We start from the raw sequence: 15,916 nt of genomic DNA, 5'->3' as shown, positions 1-15,916 counted from the left end.
ATAAATGATATAACACAACAACATAGTCATTCATGTTTGGATTCTTTTACTTAGTATAACGATTTTTTTGAAGTTTTTGTTTTTTTAAGTTTGTCCATGCTGTGGCATAAATCAGAAATCTGTTTCTTTTTATTGCTAAATAGCATTCTGTCATATGGATATACCAAGTTTTATTCATTCCCTAGATGATGCACATTTGGATTGTTTCTAGTTTTTGGTAATTATGACTAATGCTCTAATAAACATTCACATGCATGTCTTTGTGCAGATATATTTTTTATTTCTCTTGGATTTGTTCCTAAAAGTGGAATTTCTGGGTTGAATGATAAACAGATTTAGGAAAGATCCAAACAATTTTCCAAAGGGGCTATTCAATTTTACATTTTCATCAGCAAGATGTGAGGTTCCAGTTTTTCCACATCCTCACCAACACTTATTATTGTTTGGCTTTTTATTGTAACCATTCTAGGGGATATGTAGAGGTATCTCATTGTGACTGTAATTTGCATTTCCCTAAAGATTAGTGACTTTGAGTATCTCTTCATATGCTTATTGGCCATTTGTGTATTTTCTTTTTCTTTTCCTTTTTTTTTGAGACAGAGTCTCATTATGTTGCCCTCAGTAGAGTGCTGTTGCGTCACAGCTCCCAGCAACCTCAAACTCTTGGGCTTAAGTGCCTCAGCCTCCCAAGTATCTGGGACCACAGGTGCCTGCCATGACACTTGGCTATTTTTGTTGTTGTTGCAGTTGTCATTGTTGTTTTAGCAGGCCCAAGCCTGGTTCAAACCCACCAGCCTCTGTGTATGTGTCTGGCACCCTACCTACTGAGCTACGGGCACCACCTGCCATTTGTGCATTTTCTCTAGTAAAATGTCTATTCAAGTCTTTTGCTCATTTTTAAATTGAGTGTCTTCTTATTGAAGTGTAAGAGATTTTTATATTTTCCAGGTACAAGTCCTTTACAGATACATGATCTGCAATATTTTCTCCATATATGGGATACTTTTCATTTTTATCATCTTTTCATTTTCATAGTGTCTTCTGAAATGCAAAAATGTTAAATGTTGATGAAGTCTAGTTTATTAACTTTTTCTTTTATGGATTATGCTTTTGGTGTTATCTAAGATTTCTTTGCTAAACCTAAGATCACAGAGATTTTTAGTTCTAAGATAAAGTTTTAGTACTTTCATTTAAGTCTATTTACGATCTATTTAAGTTAATTTTATTTCATTTGAATTTCCAACAGACTGTCTCAGTTATTGTAGATTTATAGTAAGTTTTGAAATCATGAATATAAATGTTCCAACTTTGTTCTTAATTTTCAAATTTATTTTGCTTATTCTAAGTCCTTTACATTTCTATGTAAATTTTAAGATAAGCTTGCTAGTTCATTCTTTGCCAAAAAAGCAAACTAACCAAAAAAAAAAAAAAGCCCTGCCAAGACTTTAAAGAGAATGAACTGAATCTATAGGTCAATTTGAGTCTTCTAACCTATGAATATTTAAAAGCATATTGCTTATTTACAAATATTTGAGGATTCTCAAATTTCTTTTTGTTGTTGTTTTGTAGTTTAATTCTTTTCTGGTCAGATGCCATACCTTGTATGAGTTAAATCTTTTTAAATTTATTGAGATTTGTTTTATGGTCTAGTGCATTATGTTTTTCTCTTTCTGGAGAAAATTCCAGGTGTGTTAGACAAGCACTAGTATTAGAGACAAGGAATATATTTCTTAACGATAAAGTAGTCACCCAATGGCTGCAAAATACATGTGATTTTCAAGCACAGTTGAAACATTCTTCAGGAAAAACCATATAATAGGCCATAAAACAAGCCAACACACATACACGCTCATAGTCTTAGTCCATTTGTGTTGCTATCACAGGGATACATTCTGAAAAATGCATCATTAGGTGACTTTGCTATTTTAGAACATCAAAGAGTCTACACTCACAAACCCAGATGGTGTGGTTTACTACACACCTGGGCTGTATAGTATATAGCCTGTTGCTTTCAGGTCACAAACTTTCATGACATTTGATTGGACTGAATACTATAAGCAACTGAAACACAATGGTGTTTGTGTATTTAAACATGTTTAAACATAGAAGAGGTACAATGAAAATATAGTATTATAAACTTATGGGACCACTGTTGGATATATAGTCTATTGTTTACTGAAATGTCACTATGTGGCACATGGCTATACCTAAGACTAGGTAATTTATTAAGAACAGAAATTTATTTTCTCATGTTCTGGAGGCTGGAAAATCCAAGGTCAAGGCACCAGTCCAAGGTCTGATGACAGCTGCATCCTCTGGAAAAAAGAAACACTGTGTCCTTACACAGCAGAAGGCAAAGTATAAGCTAGCCAAATGTTATATAACCTCTTTTATAAGGGCTTTCATTTCTTTCATGAGGAAGGAACCCCCATCACTTAGTCACCTCTTAAAGGCCTCATATCTTAATATTATAACATTGGCAGCATCTAAATTTTGGAGAGAACACAATCAAACCATAGCATGCACACACACACAGAGTTATGTCAAGTTGGTGACAGAGTTGTTCAAATGTTCCATATCTGTGATGATTTATTATCTAGTGACCTAGTGAAATCTTAATCTACTATTGTTGAATTCAGTATTTTTCCTCTCAATTCTATCACTTTTTACTTCATAAATTTGGGAGTTCTATAGTTACTTGTTATATCTTCCTAATGAATTGACAATTTTATCATTATGAAAGATCCTTTTTTGTCTAAATACTATTTCCAGTTTTGAAGTCTGTTTTGTCTGATAATAATATAGTCACTCCAATTCTCTTATGTTTGCATGATATATCTTTTTCTGTCCTTTTGCTTTCAACTTATTTGTGACTTTGAACCTATGATGTGTTTCTTATGGGCAGCTTATACTTGATTCTTGCTTTTTAAATCCAATAATATCTGCCTTTTTATTGGGTTTTTAGCCATTTACATTTAATATACTTATTTTTATGATTAGGTTTGTAATTGCCATTTTGCTGTTTTCCCCATATGTTTCCTGTCTCTCTTGCCCAGCTTTCTTTGTGTGTTAAGTAAGTTTTTAAAGGGTACCATTTTGATTACTGTTTTAGGAGTTACTTTGCCTTAATTTAAAAAGAATACATTTGCTGGATGTAGAATTATTGGTTAACAACATTTCTTTTAGCACTTTAATATGTCATTTCACTGCTTTTTGGCATCTATTATTTCAGATGAAAAGTCAACCACTAACCATAAGGATGTCCTCTCTGTATAAGGACTCATTTTTCTTTTGCTTCTTTCAAGGTTTTCTCTGTGTCTTTTAAGAGTTTGACTATTATATATTTAGGTGTGAATTTATTTATGTTTGTTCCATGTAGAATTTTTTAAGCTTCTTGGATCAACAGATTAAAGATTTTCATTAAGGTTTGGAAATTTTATGCCAATATATTTTCAAATGTTTTCACTGTCTTTTTCTATCTTCTCTCTCCTGGGACTCCCATTATACAAATATGAATTTTAGCACAGTTTATTTTTCTCCACAGATCTCTGAGTGTCCATGTATATTTCCTAATTTTTTTCTCTTTGTTATTCAGACTGGTAATTTCTATTTATCTATTTTCAAGTCCACTGATTCTTTCTTCTGCTATCTTAAGTTTTCTCCTGAGCCCTTTCAGTAAAATTTTAAATTTTAGTTGTATTTTCCAACTTCAGAATTTTGAGGGGCTTTTAAAAAATAATTTCTGCGTCCTAATTTGGAATCTCTATTTTTTGATTCACTGTTGTTGCTCTTTTCTTTAATTCTTTAATTTAGTTCATAAAACATATTTATAGTAACTACTTTTAAGTCTTTGCTAAGTCCAGCATTTGAGGACACTCAGCACAGACAGCATTTTTTCTTGCCTATGGGTCACAATTTACTGCTTGTGCATCTTGTAATTTTTTTTTAAAAACTGGATATTTTAGATAATCTGTTATAACCTTTGGATTCTTATTTTGCCCCCCTGAAGGTTTTTGTTGCTATTTCATTTGCTTATTTGTTTTGTTACTTGTCTTGGCTGAATCTGTAAAATAATTTGCAGCATACAGACAATGCTACCTCAGCAAAGTTTTGTTTTTAATATTCTTATCTTCATTTATAAGCCTGGCTTCCTAAGAGTCACTTTTGTAGCTGTATAGTGTAGTGGTCAACCAATGATTTGATTCAGCCTCAAGCTAGAACACCAAAAAGTTCCACTGTTCTCATACAAAGATTAGCAGATTTTAAAGTATAAATGCTTCTTAGATTGTCACATACCTTTGGTTAATTTTCAGAGTGCTGAAATGGTTGTTTTTGTTGATTATATTCAGATTTATAGTTGCTCTGGGGGGATAAGGTATGTTGATCTCCTTACTCAGCCATAGCTAGAAATTCTCCTTCTACAGTGAAGTTTTTACTTGACTGGTACAGTTATAAAATGGCTTTATCAGACTCCCTTGTGAGATCTTCAGTGGGTTCTTCAGAGCCTATTCAACTGGGCTCCTCTAACTGAAACTCCAATGACATTGGCTGTATTTTCTCTTCTTTCAGCTGCTTCTCCCTTACTTGGTTTTCCAATCGTCTACTTCACACCAACTCTCCATATTATGGTCCCATAATTTTTCCAGGTAGTCCTCTTGGGTAAGATCTAAAAATAGCTCCTGGCTCACTTCCTCTCTCATGTGGCCCCCATATGGTCCTCTGGAAACATGCATCAATCCTTGTCCTGTCAAGCTCAAGGAGTACCAGCCTTGCCAACAAAGCAACTACTCTCCTTTAACTCATCACCAAATCAATTCAACACCTGCATATCTTGTCTTCTAGATTTCCAGGCTGGAGTCCAATGCTGTCCATAATTTCCAACTTTAGGGAGCCCTCAGTGAGGTCCCTGAGTCATCCTCCTGAAGTTCTCCTTGTTGTGGGAGTGGAGAAAAAAATTCAGTGCAGGTCTCTCAAAAAAATTCTCCTCATAACATTCTTTCTCAACCTCCACACTCCCAATTTTTTATAAACTCCTTGTAGGAAGAGACTTTTAGAGGCATAAAACTGTTTCCAGATATTTCCTTTTGAAAATCTGCTTCTCACCCTGAAACATTATTTTGGAATTTCTTATCTATTGTATCTTTCTGTCTTATTAAAAAATTCTAATTCAGCATCCTCTTACATTTGTATTTATTTTTAGAGACTTCTGGTCATCTTCAGACTAAACAATGTTTCTTAAAGTTATGGGATGTTCATAGATGTTATCTAAAAAATGGGTCCTACACGTAAATAACTTTGAGGAACGCTGTGTTAAGCAAAGTTAGGCAGCTCTCTTTGGCTGCAGAAGGCTCAGAACTTTCAGTATAATATGTACTGTGAGTTTCCAAGGGGACATGTAGAATACATAGTTTTTATCGCATTTTCTGAATCATAAGGAACCCCTCTCCCCTTTGTGGCAAACCATTATTTAGGAGATATTTTGGAAATACTGGCCTGGATGGTGCCAGAGGAAAGGAAAGGTATTTTCTTTCTCATCCAGAAAACTCTCCTAAGGGAGGCCGTGTTCTTGGTCTTCACCTCTTCCCAACCATGGGAATTCTGAAAGTTTTGTGTGTTTTTGTTTTTTATTTTAACCTGATTGTGGTAAAGCTTGATTATGTGGTCCCTTCACTAGACTATAAATGCCTATGGATAGGAACCCTATTTTACTCATTTTACATATTCAGGGCTTACCACAGTGTCTGGCATTTAGCTGAATTGAATCAACAAAAGTGTTACTGGAAGGTTTCTTTGGATCTTCTTCTTCTTTTAAAGTAAATAAGAAAGGTATCCACAGTAGGATCCCAAATCACAGATAAGCAATCGTCAAACAAGCCTGTTGGGTGTTTATGAAACCCCCCAGTACATGAAAAATCTGTGCTTATGAATATTTAACCCACAGAAGGATGTGTTAAACATGCAAATGTCCTGTGTGCTTTTCCCAAGGGCAACCAGGGTGGGTTTTCTCTTTCTTTATATCTGTGTATGTAATTGTATACACAAAGCTAAAGAGACAAGTTGCTGAGAACTTTCCAAAAGAAATGAATGGGATAAAACAGATTGCCAAGTTACTGAGTGGTAATTAAGAACAGATTCCTAACATCATCACTTTACCATTTTTAAGATAGTTTCCTTTAAAAGACAAAACCACTGAATGATGAAATGTGTCATGCTTCTCCTGAAGTTCCTGAGTCTTTACTCAGTTGAACACACATATATTTGGCAGCCCAAAGTCCCACATTGTGGACATTGTAAGCAATGTTTAGTTTTCAATGGTGAAAAGTGTGTGTGTGTGTGCACATGCCATACATCTTCACCACGCATACGGATCAGGTGGGAAAAATTTTCTCCTTTAAATATTTAAAAATGTAATTTTACTCTGAAGCTAACTAGAACATTTGGCCCTGAGCATTATTTTTCAAAGGGTTTTGAGCTACTGAAAATTTGGTTGTAATGGAGGTTTGTATGCGATCACGACGGTGTAAGTACTCTGGCTCTAGAAATAACATAAGCCTTGGTGGCTATAGCAGATGTGATTTCCCCAACCTAGGGACTTTGGGCTTTAATTATGGATTGTCAGACTCTAGGGGTGTCAAGAAAGAATTCCATCTCATTTTTTTCCATAAAAGCACTCTGCTGACTGTGATAATGCTATCCCACATCTGGCCAGGTGTGGTACAGTGGGCCAGAGTTTGCCTTACTGGCTTTTGAGGGAGGCCACATACCAGATTGGACACACGCATGGCCTGCCTCTCTGCGGGGGTAGAAGACCGCCGCCACCATGTCCCAGGATTGTGTGTCTTGTGGTTAAACACTCAGGGTTTTGACGTAGGCAAGGCAGCAGAGTTGACCCTCAAGGCCACTGCAAACAACCTGAGAAGGCTTCTAAAACATGCAGTCCTGCTCCTTGGAAAGAGATGGCCTTTATGGGGCTAATTTTCCAATTGCTGCCTATTTGGTATGGTCACATTTGAGCCTGGGAAGATTTCTTAACTTTGGGCAAAGGTGATTGCAGAAAGTTGAATGCCAGGAACCTGGGGGATTATACGTTAATGTTAAGTGCATTCTCAATAGTAGCTGACAGGGGAGCAGTGTGTGTTGAGGGTGTGGAGGTAGGAAAGAGGTCAAAGAGAGGAAAAGATATGTAAGAATAGTGGCCATCTGTAAGGTTCAAATATTCTGTAATTTAATCCTCATTCTAGCACCATGGCATTAATTCTTCTGTTAATCTGTACTTTGCAGAGAAATGAAATAATGCTCTTAGTCACCAGAGCCAAAACGGAAACTAGAAACAATATTTTTCTGATGCCATATTCTGAGGCCTTTTTATTACTATGCCTCATGACAATGAGACCTAAACTGTCTTCAAACTGCTGTGCTATCAAGTTTATGTCCTACTGATAGCTATTTTTCAGGAAAAAATTGTGGAGATTTTTTTCTCTTTAGTTGTATCCTTGGGAATTACTGTCAGATAACTGAAGTCCAGGATTCCTGTCCTAAACAATGAGATTATATCTCTTATTATAAGTGAGAGAGATAGGAGAGGCCCGTGATCAGACCTACAATAAAAATAACTGATGTGTGATATGTCTGTGCTGACCTAATCCTGTGTTAATGCCTTCTGCCTTCTAGGCATTGACACCCTCAATAACAGTTTGACACCTCCCTGAACAGAGCCTAGGGGTTAGCAGATTGATCAGACTAAGAGGTGGGATGAGAGAGACCTACAATTCTAGGTGGTCCTTCTCCTCCCCAACCTTGAAATTTTGCCTCATTTGACCTTTACAACAGTACTTAGAGATGAGATAGTCTCTCTCACTGAGAGAGAGAGATTTCATGGAGTTGGCTCATATAATTGTGGAGGTCTGGTAAGTCTAAAATCCATAGGGTAGACTAGCAGGCTGGAGACCCAGGAAAGAGTTGCAGTTTGAGTTCAAAACTGGCAGAATTCCGCCTTCTTGGTGTGGGGAAGGGAGGTCCGTCTTTGTTCTATTAAGGCCTTTAATTGATCATATAAGCTCCATCCACATTATGGAGGGTAAAGTGTTTTGCTTAAAGTCTACCATTTAAACATTAATCTCATCCAAAAAATGTCTTTGTAGAAATATCTAGAATAATGTCTGACCAAATATCTGGGCACAGTGGCCCAGCCAAGTTGACACATGAATTTAACCATCACAAAAACTAAGCTTGAGAAAGTTATCCATCATGCCGATGTCACACAGTAGTGAGAGGTGGAGTTAGGGATTCAACCAATGACTTTGATTCTGACCCTTGAGTCCTCTTCACCATGTGCTGTAGGCTGGCTCAGTAAATCAGGCAAGGGAGTATGTCATTCTTGAGAGCCTGATATTGATTGGATGACATATGCATGGAGATCTCATTCGTTCTTCCAAAAGTCTTTCCTAAGTGTTACTGTGGTCCACACATGTAGACTAGGAGCTCTGCTCCTAGAGAGTGAGCAAGGAGGGACCTTTGTGAAGCCTATTTCTCACCATGATCAGCTGGGCCCTGGAAATACATGGTGCATGGGAAACCAGGTCAACCTTAATGAACTGTTTGAGGATCCTGCATCAAGCAGGTACAATTGTCCAGATGAGTAGTGTGCTTCACAGAGCCTCATTGTATTTCAGGGAACATTCCTGGAATATGTAGGTTAAGAAAGATGGAAATCCCTCCCTGGAGGTCTTGAAAATAGGAAAGATCACCTACATGAGGTGAATGGCAAGGTTGGAAGTAGGGGGAAAAACCACATGACCTTGGAGAGCATGCTTCCACTTCATAAACTCCTCAGTGCTCACCCACTTCCAAAAGTTATCCTTAGCACTGAGTTCCATGGTAGAATCTGAGCAAAGAACACCTGGAAAGGGATGGAGACTCCCCTCTCCCAGACCTAGAATTTTTGTTACTTCCCTGCCTCACGACCCCTGTTCCCATCCTGTCCTCCCCCAGCCACCACCTCTATCTGGCCCTATCTTTAATCTCATCTTTCTCTTTGCCTGAAATGCAGTTACTCAGTGTCAATCTTGTAGACAGGTTCTCACAGACACAGGTTCCCTCCTGTAAAGGGAGTTAACAGAGATATTCTATTTCTCACTCAGTCTACCACTTCACCTCTATTTGGTCTGCTGCTACTAATTTCTATTAATTACATGACTTTTTCTTATGACTGTGGACAATTCGATTGGCCTATCAGGTAATTTCCAAGGAAGGATGGTTACAATGTAGCTCCTGATACTTCAAATGAATCTTAAGCCTTAGTAACTTTCCTGTATCCTTTATTTTGGCAATAATAATTAAAAATAGATCATATTTATTTAATACTTGCCATATGTTCAGAGATCTGGATAATAAATAGCTGGAAAGAGGGATTAAGGTTGGGAGGAGAATGGACATAGTCTTGGGTGAAGATATAAATGTTGATTTTCCCAGACAGTTATTAAGCATGTGGTGGCATTCACGAGAAAGGACGAGGTCACAAAAGGAATGTCTGTGATACTCAGAAAAAGGACGGTTGCTGACCAAATCTCAGGGAACACTGAGATCTCAGTGGAAGAAGAGGAATCAGAAAAAGAACCCACACAAAGAAAGATTTGATGGGAAGACGTCCATTGGAGATGGGAGCACCTCCACAAAGATATGGTCTCAACATTAAAAAAAAAAAAGTATAAGAATAAAGAATGGTAGGACTGGACTCATCTTAAAGGCCATGCGACCTTGGAAATAACATCTGCAGGGACTCAGGTCAGGATGTCAGGGGGTAGCTGGAGGGGGCAGAGGAAGGAGAGACAGAAGACTGAACTTGATTGTGAATGAACTGTAGCACTTTCCAGTTCCCGAATTTACTTGCAATCTGCTCCATCTTAGTTAAATTAAATAGAAGTCACACTGACTTAGGAGAAATGAGCATTGTTCATCAGATTTTTGTTTTTGCTTGTTATTAAAGACATTGTAGAAAATACACAGAATTGTGGGGGCGGCGCCTCTGGCTCAAAGGGGTAGGCTGCTGGCCCCCTATGCCAGAGGTGGCAGGTTCAAACCCAGCCCCAGCCGAAAATACACAGAATTGAAAAGAATTAGGTTAAGCTCAAAAGTCCCTCATTTACTGATAAGCGAACCTGTGCATTTATCTACTGCCTTCTTTTCTTATGAAAAAAAGGTTAGAGTGATAATTTCCAAAGTTTTGAGGTTCAGAGGAGATATAGATGAATCGGCTTTGGAAACTATAAAGAATTACGCAAATGCAAGGCATCACATTAAAAATAATTTTCATATTTAGAAAGCACTGCTTAGTAATTATCCCTGTATTATATTTTGGTGAATGATGAAAGTGTATTTGGTAAAATTATATTTGTTTGTGGATAACAGAAGACTCAATTGCAATAATATGAACACAAAGGGGGTTATTTTTCTTACGTATCAGGAAGTCAGAAGGAGATACAGCCTCTTCTGGATGGTATCCAGGACCAGGGTCCCTTCTGCCTCCTTGCTCCACCACCCTTAAATTAGCAGCTTTTGTTCCCAAGGTGGCAAGGTGGACGCTGTGCGCTCCAGGAGAGAAGTGGGAGAAGGAAGAGGGAATGTTGAAAGAGTGCCATCTGAATCTGACCTTTTCTTAAAGAGTTTTTGTGGAAGCTGTGTCCTCTGCCGTTGTATTTCAACCTCACTGGTCAGAACCGAGTCTCATAGCTATCTTGACCTATGAGGGAGTCTAGAATGGTAAATATTGTAATTTCTAGTTTCTTTAGTTGGAAGGCAAAGGAGAAGGGATTTGTCAATGGTTTCTAAAAGCCAATTTGTACTGTCTCCTTCATCTTGCCAGTGGAGCCCTGACACGAGAGGGGATGGAGGGAGGTGGAAGTGGGGTATGATGCCCCCCCAGGCGGCAGGGCACTGGGGCCCTCTGAGGCTTGGATCAAAACAACGTGTCTGTCTCCTCCAGGAGGCCCCAAGACTGGGCTCCTTCTGGCAACCAGCCCTAACCAAAGGTGTAAACACATTCTCAGCCTTGGAGTCCCTGCTGCACTGTAACTCCTACCCTGTTTGGACCGATGGAAAGGTCACTCTAGTTGTGTTTTAATGATGATTTGTGGGTAATCCATGCCCCCCTCCTTAAAGGGGAATTGAATACTAAACACACACGTTACCTGACCGTGTAAGCAATTTGTATCCTGTAAGCAATGTATATCATTGTCAGTTTGTTGTCCAATCCTTGGGAACCATGAAGGACAGTGCGTTTTGCTCTTTTTCTCTGGAAGGATTATCGTTTAACCAGGCCATTTCTTGAAGCACCTTCTGCTAGGTGGAGAAACAGATGACCATTAGAATCCCGACCTGCCCACCCAGTGGGGCTCCACGTCCTTGTAGAGGAAGGGACTCCTGGGAATGGGGGGAAAATAGGAAATAGGTACGGACAAAGCCTCACCCTGAGAGGATTATCAACCACGGGGGGGAGAGTTGCCCTTAACTAAGGCAATTTCCAGTCCAGTCAAGAAGACTGATGATCACGTTAAAAAAAAAAAATTAAACCAATTTTTAAAAGTATGAATAAGAACTATTGTAAACTGCTCATACTATGTACATAAGCAATGAAGTAAGATGAATTGACTGGCACGGAGTTGGGAAAGCTATACAGAGGCAGGCAGTGTGGAACATAATTTAATAAAAATAAACCTTTAAATAAATATATATATATATACACACACTCCCAAAAAAGAAATAGAAAAGTTGTTAGGGTGTGGACCGGCACTCCTAATTAGCTGTTCTGTTGTGCTTCATTTCTCTGCTGTCTTGCCCAGCACCTCCCTGGACAGAAGGGACACTCTACGAGGGAGAGGGGACTCCTCAGCGCCCGGGCCCAGCAAGCTGGCCTAGGGACAGGGCTCTCTCAGTCGCTCAGAGGAGGTGCGGAGGAAGGACCCACTGCCCAGGTGGCCATTTCTGCCTCCTTGCCCCTCACACGTTCCCCCAAGCAGAGGGAGCTCTGAGAAGGCTCCTTGCCAAAATGGGAAAGAGCCACACTCACTGGGCGCACACCTCGCCCAGCCGCTGCTCTCCGCCTCCCCTCCTCCCAGCTCCGACTCAAAGTGTGAAAATTACAAATCCCGAGGAACAGCAATCAGAACTCTACCTAGGGAAAATTCAGAGTATCCTTGCCATAAATATCCCGCTCCAAGACGCCTGACGTCAGAGAGGGGAGGCGGGCGGGAGCGAGGCCGGGCCTGGAGGGAAGCGGCGGCGGGCGCTCGGGAGCACAGAGCGCGGCGAGCGGCGGGGCGGGCGGAGCGCGGCGGACCGGGCTGCGGGCGGCGGGCGCCGCGGGCGCCGAGTAAGTGCGGCCGCGCTGCCGAGCGCTCCGCGGGCGGGCGGCCGGGCCGGGGCTGCCTCTCGCTTCTCCGGGTCTGCTTTCTCTGCAAGGCTCCGTGGGGCTCCGGGAGGCGGCGGCTCTGCGGGCTGTCTGTTTTGTTTCTCTAAAGTGTTTGCAGGAGCCGCTGACACAGGCGTGGGCTCCCGGGGCCTGTGTGTGCGCGCGCGTGGGTGTGATTGCGTGTGTGTGCATGTGTGCGTCTGTCCTGGCACATCTGGACACAGGAAATGTCTTTGGAAAACTTTTAAAAAATGTTTTTGTTTTTGGTTTTTTTTTTTTTTTTTTTGCGGCTTTGAAATCTGACTCCTTGTTGTCACAAGTAGACAAACTTAGAAGGTCCCCTCCAAACTGACAACTTTTTAATAGTGGCTTTCCCGTTTCTGCCTGTGCCTTCACTTGGGTGGGTTGGAAGCCTTCACAAGCCCCCGGCTCCCACTTGCAGGCCTGGCCTCTGGCCAGCAGGAAGGGCAGCGGCAGCGCGGAGGTTCTTGTTCTCAGCGGCAGTGGGACGTTGGGCCAGGGAAGAAGCACCCGGGAAAGGGGTTCCGTCTCTGGGACTTTCAGCACCTGCGGCCCAACCTAACGTCATGTCCTGACCTCACTAGGCGTGGGGAGACTCTGACTCAACCAGGGAAGAGGGATCTGGCCTGGCTGCAGGTAATTTTGTGAAAGGGATGAGGAGGACGAAGAGGAGGTGTTGGTGTCCGGGACGCCGTGGCCCTGTGTCCAGCCCTGCCTCTGGAGTAGGATGCATGTTTCTGCCACATGGCCACCATGGGGTACTGCCAGTTTCTCTGGAAGTGCTGTGTGCGGTGCCTCCAACAAGATGCAAGCTCGTAACATAAAGAGACGCGTCTGAGCTGTGGGGTGGAGGAAGGGGGGCGCTGGGGGAGAGGGGGAGAGATTTTTATCAAAATTGAACACAGATTGCTGAGGTCTGGGCTTGATTTAACTCTTCTGTCTCTGCCTTGGCCACTTCTCCACAATTCTGTGGTGGATTTGGAAAGTTTCTGAGGGTGGGGGGTGGGAAGGAAAATCACACCTCTGCAGAAAAAAGTCCCCGTAGGTTTTCCTTGAAGCCGAAATGGGAATGAAAGCAAAAGTTTAAAGTTTTGTGTTTTCCCCTTTCCAAGTTTTGGTATTAGTTTCTTGGATTTCTCTGAAAAGCCAGTTGAAGAAGGGGCTTTGGATTTTCCCCAGGACCTGGAGGGGAAATTGCTCTACTGAGGGTGGGAGGAAAGGGGCCATATGGGTCCAGCAACCCTGGATTGCACCATGAAGGGCACTGCCTGTCAATAACTGGGTTCCACAAACGGGTGACCACAGATGGGCTGAATTTTCAGCTTTGCTCTAGCCAGGTCTCTGGTTTTGCATTTTGCAATAGAGCCAACCTACAGTGTTTGGGTAGGAGGAAGATGACTGGAGTCTCCCTATGTCCTAGAAAAAATGAGAGAATTAGGGGACAGAGAGGAAGTTTGGATGTAAAAACAGAGTCATAGGAAGTTGAGATTTGAGAAAGATTTTAGAAATTATACAAATTGACCTCCAGGGCAGCAACGTCAGAAATAGACTCATAACTTCAGGAGTATATTGTCACCTGAAGTGTAATGAAAAAGAAAGAAATCCTGTGGGCAGTGTAAACAGGTGTGGCTGGGTCCCCAGGAGATGCACAAGTGATCACGTGTTTACACAGCAGTGACTGTGTGGGGATGGCCTTGGCCTCAGGTATGGAAGTATAAATGGTCCATCTCTTCATCTATGCTGGGAATTGCATCTAACCCCCCTCTTCTTCCTTTAAGAAAATAACTGTGTGTCTTAACTGCCCGGTAGCTGCCCACTCCGGCTCCTGACGTCTAGTTGAGTTTTCAGAGGTTTTCCTCTAGATCCTTGGGTGCTGAGGGAATGCTCCTGCTCCCACCAGGACAGAAAGAGGAGAGAAAATTCTCCTGGGACTAGAACTTGGAGAGTTGGGGGCTCAAGAAGGTGGGTACAGTGAAGGCAGAACCCGTAGGAAGGCCTGTGAATGATTCTGCTTTCGCGGAGTGTGAGGAGACTGAAATGCTACCGCCGTCTGTGAGACCGTGTTCTCTCTCTCTAGTCCTTCTTCCTGACTCCCTGCCTCCAGAGCTTTTGACACAAAGCAGGGTTTTCTCCCCATCACTGAAAAGCTTTGGATTTAAGGGTAAAGAATGAAGATAAAGGGTAAGCGTAGGAGGTAGGGAGGCAAAGAGACGATGAATGTTTGGGGAAGCGTTCTTCTTTGATTTCAGTGGGGCCAGTGGAAGGAACCAATGGCTTAAGTATTCTCATTATTTAAAAATAGAAGAATAAATATCCAGGGGCAGAGGCAGCCCATCAGAGCAGGATTCCTAGAAATGTCCTTGCCCAGCACAGGACTCCTTAGGGAGAGATGTGGGTGACAACTAGGCTTTCAACTCTTCAAATGTGTGGGGTTTCTCTGGAGAGTTGGTGGAATCCTCACCCTTCGGGGATTGTTCCAGGAGACATTTCCCCAACCCCAAACCCGAGATCAATTCCCAGGCCACAAATGCTTGGGCTGACATTGAAGTCTTTGCACTATTTCCATCAGCCTAAGCATCTGGCCAGCTCTTTGGACAACCCCGAGATTAGGTTAACTAGAGAAGGTGCACTCTCTGGCAGTCTTGAAGGAGCAAAGGGCAAACACACCTGATAGAAAGAACAATTGGGGGATGTCCTTGGCTTTGATAGCATATGAACCTCTAGATCTCTCATCAGAGAGTCTGTCAAGGATACTTTGTGACTGAGTTCTGGACTTCAAGTGCAGCTTAACACAGTGGAGGGAGTGCAGACTCCTGAACATCTGCCTTGTGAGAGGAGAGAACTGTGACCTCCATATGAATTAGTAACCTGGGATACAGTCCTTATTCCTTCCTAGCTTCAGCTTACTCAGCTATAAAATGAGGAGAGTAAGTCATTATGAAAATAACATTTATGCAGAAGGACTAAGAACAGAGCTAGGAATGTTGTAGACTCTGGGGATGTTGTATTTTTATTTTTCAGTTTTTCTGCCATGATGAGCCAATATTGTTTGGAAAGACCTCCCCCAAACCTAGTTACATACTTTTCATGATTGAAGGCAGTGGTTAGAGTTTCTAGGGCTTAGGTCATTTTCACCTCCAATGAGGGTTATCGGTGAACATGCCTGGTCCATTATCCTGAGCTTGAGGAGAAGGCACCAGGCACCTTGATGTCCAGCCTGGAAACCCTCTTGTGTTTGTGCTGTCTGGGGAGGGAGAAGGACAGGCAGCAGCTTGCGTATGTATGGTGGGCTAGGAGGGTCAAGAACCAATTGAGTCTTGAGGGACAACCCGAGGTCAGAGGCTGATTAGGCAGCCCCTTTTTGTCATGAATGATCAGGTCAGAGTAATGGAGAATCTGATGGGTTGTATAGAATGGAAGCGTTAGCCATTGTAAACATCTCCAGTGGGTATGAGATGGGAGGCTGCCCCCTGAACCCTGATTGATATG

The 15,916-nt window shown here is 41.7% G+C and overlaps 1 protein-coding gene and 1 long non-coding RNA gene across 3 annotated transcripts in view; one reads left to right on the top strand and one right to left on the bottom strand.

Moving 5' to 3' along the window:
* Window positions 1-1,445: 1,445 nt before the first annotated feature.
* On the bottom strand, window positions 1,446-12,231 carry LOC128593293 (uncharacterized). The gene is made up of 3 exons (XR_008382318.1): window positions 12,170-12,231; window positions 10,456-11,334; window positions 1,446-2,315 (listed from the first exon to the last, which is right to left on the bottom strand). It is a non-coding gene; the product is annotated as an uncharacterized LOC128593293 (long non-coding RNA).
* Window positions 12,232-12,248: 17 nt separating this feature from the next.
* The window catches only part of DAAM2 (dishevelled associated activator of morphogenesis 2), a 107,933-nt gene continuing 104,265 nt past the window's right edge, over window positions 12,249-15,916 (top strand). The window contains exon 1 of one of the 2 annotated variants that reach the window (XM_053601175.1): window positions 12,249-12,367. The gene's annotated coding sequence lies outside the window, so the exon portion shown is untranslated. Of the gene's footprint in view, window positions 12,368-12,661; window positions 13,064-15,916 lie in introns of those variants that run through there. The other variant, XM_053601176.1, reaches the window with a different exon arrangement.

The sequence above is a fragment of the Nycticebus coucang genome, chromosome 9 (genome assembly GCF_027406575.1).
Source record: "Nycticebus coucang isolate mNycCou1 chromosome 9, mNycCou1.pri, whole genome shotgun sequence".
NCBI lineage: Eukaryota > Metazoa > Chordata > Mammalia > Primates > Lorisidae > Nycticebus > Nycticebus coucang.
This window is presented reverse-complemented; position numbering and strand designations above follow the sequence as displayed.